This window comes from Poecilia reticulata, linkage group LG5 (genome assembly GCF_000633615.1).
Source record: "Poecilia reticulata strain Guanapo linkage group LG5, Guppy_female_1.0+MT, whole genome shotgun sequence".
Lineage (NCBI taxonomy): Eukaryota > Metazoa > Chordata > Actinopteri > Cyprinodontiformes > Poeciliidae > Poecilia > Poecilia reticulata.
The window spans coordinates 9,856,166-9,862,165 of NC_024335.1; the positions used below are offsets into that span (position 1 = coordinate 9,856,166).

General features: G+C 43.4%; 2 protein-coding genes across 3 annotated transcripts in view; one reads left to right on the plus strand and one right to left on the minus strand.

Moving 5' to 3' along the window:
- Window positions 1-6,000, minus strand: part of cenpp (centromere protein P) — an 85,530-nt gene that overhangs the window by 25,924 nt on the left and 53,606 nt on the right. The window lies entirely within an intron of this gene.
- aspn (asporin (LRR class 1)) overlaps window positions 2,449-6,000 on the plus strand; it is a 17,727-nt gene continuing 14,175 nt past the window's right edge. The window contains exon 1 of the mRNA XM_008408880.1: window positions 2,449-2,554. The gene's annotated coding sequence lies outside the window, so the exon portion shown is untranslated. The remainder of the gene's footprint in view (window positions 2,555-6,000) is intronic.

A 6,000-nucleotide genomic window follows, 5' to 3' on the forward strand; every position in this document is an offset into this window, starting at 1 on the left:
GACGGTTTGGAAAATATGAATTCTCCTCACAGAAGATGCTCAGAAAGCAGAACTCAGATCGAATCCCACTCCTGCTTGTCAGCCTGCCAGACCAGACCCGGGTATTTAAATGGTCTGGCTCGGCAGCGAGCCGTGGCGTTCCAGCTCAGCTCAGCAGAAAATCCCAGGCTGAAAGGAAAAGGAACCCCTGGGGGACCGAGCCCCCGTTAGCTTTTCCATTTCAGATCCCTGCCTCAGATGTAGCGTAAAGACGCTTCCTGTTCAGCAAAACCTGAAGTCTGGTGCTGTGTTGGTAATACCACTTTAAACCAGCCACTTCCATTGTCTGTGTGTTGCTAATTCCACCTTAAACCAGTAACTTCTGTAGTCTCTATGTTGCTATTACCACCTTAAGTCACCTCAAATCTGGAACAAACTTCCATAAAACTGCAAAACAGCTGAAACACTGAGTTCTTTTAAATCAAGACAGCTTATTGGTTTTCTTTAATTGTTTATTTTTTTTAATGTTTTCATGATGTAAAACATGATCTGCAGTGTTGCTGAAATGTGTGAGATAAATAAACTTGATTGATTGATTGAATGACTTTTATTGTCTCTGTATGTGTTGGTAATTCCACCGTAAACCAGAGACTTCCCAGCTTCATGGACTAAAGCCAGCAGTTCCCAGCCCAGATTAAAAACACATGTAGGGAAAGTTTTCCAGAACCAAACAGACGTCCTGTGGCGAGGTTCCTGCAGACACAGCAGGAGGGAGGAAGAACGTCCTCAGAGGACCAATCGCCTCACCAACTGTGGTGATTATTCTAATTTATATTCAGCTACAACAGATAAAACCTGGTTTACTCTGATTGGTCGTTCACGTCACCTTCATCAGGCTCCGCCCCTTTCAATAAGAGTTCAGACAGGCTTCTCCACTCTTCCAGTTACTGCTTGCAAAGATGTGCAAAAAGCCTTAAAATCAACATGTTTATTCATCTCTTACTCATGCAGGAGATGTTCACTTCATATCATCCAATTTTGATTTATCCCTCATTTAGTTTCTCTTCATTTTTTTCACAAAAAAAGTGTAATCATCTGTATTAACTAAAAACAGTATGTTTGAGCAGCAAAAAAGATGTACACATCATCATAAAATATAACATTTAAAAAGATAAACATGTAATATCCAAGTGTTGTCTGCGTTAATAACATTGCAGTGGTAAATGCATTGCAAAAACAACAAAAAAGGAAATGTAACACACTAGAGGGAAAAGGTGGACATGAGTTGCTTTGGCAGAAACAAAAATCTACTTCTGCATCATTAACTATAATAAACTAACGGAACACTTTATTTGAGTGAGTGTGAACAAGACTGTCATAAACATGACAAAACACCTGTCGTAAACATGAAGGAGTCCTCATTAATTTTTATGGCTGTTGTCTTGAAGCGTAATTCAGTAAGTAAAGCAAACATGTATCAAGTGCATTAAAAGTGTCAACTTTAAATTATTCGGTAAATAGTGACACATAAAGCTTTAAAACTTGCAATACAAGTCCATTAATAGTGCTCTGTGTGCTCATACTTAAAGCCTTTTCCTTTATTTTATTTATTTGCCAGTGATTTTCAAGGTCACTGGCAATAATTTATCATTTTAAATTAAATTGAATATAAACAGTTCTTGCAGCATGTGTAGAGCATTCGTTGTAAGAAAGTAAAGTTGTAATTGAAATACTTTTGTCTATTGGTCTTCTGGTTTTGGTCTGCTTTGCATCCACAGAACCAAACATGGAGAAGCAGCTTTCAGCTTCTATGCACCACAAATCTGGAACAAACTTCCATAAAACTGCAAAACAGCCGAAACTATTAGTTAAATGAAGCCAAAAAGCCACCTGTTAAGAGTTGCTTTGAAACCATAATTAATGGAACATTGACCAACATGTTGTGAATTGACGCAAAGCACTTTGAACTGCTTGCTGATGAAATGTGCTGCGCAAGTAAACTTGATTTATGGATTGATTTCCACCTGTGATCTGCAGTCTTATGTTGACTAAAATCTGAAACCAAAGACCAGAACCAGTAGATCAGTCCAGGATCTGGTTCTGGTCATTAAAGGACTCTTACAGCAGACAGGAAGACGTGTTCCTCAACCGAAGCAGCTGATGGCTTCATGCTAGAGGCCCGTCTGTTGGGTCCGTTCACATGAAGGTAAATCTTTACCATGTCAGTCAGCTGCTCACTAAAGGGACGGGGCCGACTCTCCATCTCTGTTTTTATAAACCTGAGAAACTCAGGAGTCTCCTGGATTCACCTCAAAGCTCCTGATGAATGAGGTCCTCACACCCTCCATCCCCCCTTCGGTCCCTGAGACATTGAGCCACAGAGTCAGAAGCTCCACTGAACACGAACAGCTGAGGTTTTCCGCTAGTGGGGGGTGGAGGGAGGGTTTTCCTCCTGCAGAGGAGAGAGGCTGATGCTGTTGTTCATTCTCTGGGAGCGTAGCGAGTGAGGAGGCATCTCTCAGCCTTCAGCTGCTGATCTGTTCGCCGCCCGGAGTTGGACCTGGACACCCCTGAGGTAGGACACACCCTGCTTTCAGAAGCACTCACACCTGCTGTGTGTTTGTAGAAGGATGAATTACTGCAGAGCTTCCTGCTGGTTCTGAGCAACACCTTTATGATGTTACTGGGCTTTTATTTCTGAGTGAGTCAGGACCGGAGAGAAACTCTTTAATTAGTTTTGTTTGCACAGAATCAGAACAATCAGCGGGTAAATTTCCTCCCTGGAACCGGACCAACAAGCATTTATCCTTAATGATACAACTCATTATCAGAACTATTCACCACAGTGCCAAGCCATCTGCACCTCTGACAGTTTGAAGGACTTCCTGTCCTGCACTTTCAGTTTTAGTGACTGATTTCAGGTGAGAGTTCAGAAACAGAGCTGAAGTCAGATCCAACAGAGGCGTGCGTCTGTTCTGGATGTTCTCTGAAAGATGAAGACATAATTCATCTGAGCTAGTTTGACTGGTGGGAAATGCTGAAACGTATCGGTTTTTAATGCAGCGCAAAGAAAACAAGCAGCCGGAAAATTTGTTTCCAATTTATTTCCTGGTGCCAAGTTGTAAAGAAAGATCATGATCTCCATGATGAATGAGTCCGGGGGGGATGGAGAGGCAGAGAGCGAGGTGGGGAGAGGGGCCTCGTCTGGGCAGGATTTGCTGTCGAAGCAGAACCCCCGACCACCACGCATATTTGTGGCATGGACTGAACTTTTAAGAGGGGGCTCTGAATGCATCAGTGCTGGCGGAGACACGCAACCCTCCGTCTGATGGAGGGTAAATCACTTCATGGTGACAGGGAAAAGGTGAGAGCTGGACAAATATTTACACTGGCTGCACCGCTCCATTCACCCTCCTTTTATAGGAACATGATCCTTCAGAACCTCTGCATTTAGTCCTGAAACGGGTCTGTCAAAGAAATCGGTTTCTGTGGTTCTGAAAGGAAATCCAACTGCTAGGCAGAACAAAAGTCAAGTCTTTGCTCTCTAATGTTATCTGAAGGTTGAGCTTGACGCAACCTTTGGATTTTAACTTCTGAGTCAGAAGGATTTGTTCCTCTTCCGTCCACTTCTTCACCTGGTCGGCTGGATTTCATGGTTTGACTCTGAAACGGTGCTGCCTTCTGAGACAAGAGGCGCCTCAAGCCAGAGGTGTCAGTTTAAAAGTGATATAAATATGGCGCACTTATTAAAACGGTCAACACAGCGTATCATCCGCTGTGTTGACCGTTTATTGGTAGAAGAATGCCAATTACATAATGGCATTCTTCTACCAATAAAGTCACCGTCTCTCCTTGGAGCATGTCTCCCAGGCTCAACACAGAGGGAATTATGAGCGGCAGTGAAAGGATTCCTCCCTTCGGTATGAACCGAACTCACAGACAGTGACTAAAGTTGAACGTTTTTCAACATCCTTGAGTAGCTTGTAAGCTTGAAATTTCACATGCACAAATTTCACCGGTTGCTTGGCGGGAGGAGAACAAGGAATCGGCCCTCATTGAGCAAGCTCCATAAGAAATGAATGAAAAGGGAACAATGTTGCCTCCTGTTATCTCCAGAAGCCTGAGCTGTCCCCCTGCTGTCCTCACTCCTGACCCGTCCATCCTCATCCCTCCCCCAAAGACAACCTCAACTTCCTGAGGTCTGCAGCCTCCAGTTCTGCCTCCCGTCTTTTCCTCATTGGTTGTGTCTCTAAACAAACATCTCTGATCTCACTACTGGTCTTCTACACCCTTCCTCTTGCTCTTGATGAAACTCTTTATCCTTTCCAACCTGCTTGTAAATGCTTCTTCATCCTCAGTTGCTCTGAATTTTTAATCCCAAGAATCTAAAGTCTTCTATTTGCTTTATTCTGCTCTCTATAAAGCCACTGTTGCTCTTGTGCTCCTCTCATTTACTCTCTGCCTTTCTGCAGCTCATCTACTTGTCTAGCTCTTCCTCCTCCTGCATCCTGCACTCACTGCAGATCACAATGTCATCTGCAAACATTACAGTCCATGGAGACTCCTGTCTAGCCTAATCTGCCAGCATGTCCATCACCAAAGCAAACAAGAAGAGGCTTAGAGCCGATCCTTGAGGCACACCTCACTGCTGTCTCAAAGTTCCACTGCCCCAATCTAAGGCTATGTTCACAGAGCAGGTAAATGCAACCCAAATCCGTATCCGACTTTTCCACAGCAGTCTGAATGACCACACTTCGATATTTTTACACCCCAAAATCCAAACTCTGCCACTTCCATAGGTGGCGCTAAACCACATCTGTTTTCAAAGCTTCTGAAGTTTCATTTTATTCAGCTTTCACGCAGAAGAATGGTGGATTCCTTTATCTTAAGATCTTGTAACGATACTGTCTGCACCACCAGAAGCCATACTATGAGCAAATCTGGAATGTAAACAACTTTCACTGCTGAATGAACAATTTTCAACAATGACAGTTGTTGAGCTTTCATTGCTCAACAACTTTTAAAATCCGTCCATGGATGGCAGTGGCCGTTATTACTGCCGTAAACGGTGACATCTGTGTTCTTCTTGAGCGCATGTGGGACGCCCTGGAGTCGTAAACCATTCACACAGAAGTCTGATGGCGGTCGCATTTAATTAGAGCAGCATGAACCACCACACTAAAAAACAATCAAATTTTAGCAGAAAATCAGAATTGAGCATAAAGACCAGCTGGGTGAACATAGCTGAACGCATTCCTCTCCCACACAATGCAGCTCCCTCTGACTTCTCGAAATGTTTTGAGTATTTGGTTTTATAATGCAAGCTTTTAGCTTTTGCTTAATTGTCATACTCCAAAATACTTACATGTCAGTCATTGGGTCCATGAGGGCACCAGTGTCCACCTGGCAGTTAAGAGGTTAATAATACACAGGACCACAAACATTCAGTGACTCACTGAACTTGTCTAAACTTGGCTTACAAAGACCGAGTGATCTTTATCCCGTTCTTTTTGCTCAGAAACAAGAGTTTTTTTCTGGGCTAAAATAGAAAACAAACAACCTGAAAAATGAAACAGAAATCCAATAGTCTCTCCATTTAATGCAATGTGGTTGGATGTTAGTTTTCTGTTCCCACAAGTCCACAAAGAGCTCCTTGGTTTTCTTCTGTTCAGAAACAACTCTGTCACCGCAGCTGCTTCACTCATGCCAGAGATGAGTCTCACCACAGCAGTCTGATGGCGGTGCGGTCATGGCATGGTGGTGTGTACAAAGCCCTGATGAGAGCTGGTGCCAACACTGATGGCAGAGGAGGTGTGGGGGCCACCCTGAGACCTTCATATGCGGTTGTTAGAAAGTCCTTTAATATCCATGGAGAAAATACCAGCGGCTAACAGCTTTCACCGCAATCTGTGAGGCAGGACAGAGTAAAGAGCAGAAATATAATTAAAAAGCTTGTTCCATGCACACTGGTGAGTTGCAGCTATTGTGGCAGATTGATAACGATGGATAGGCTCAACCAAG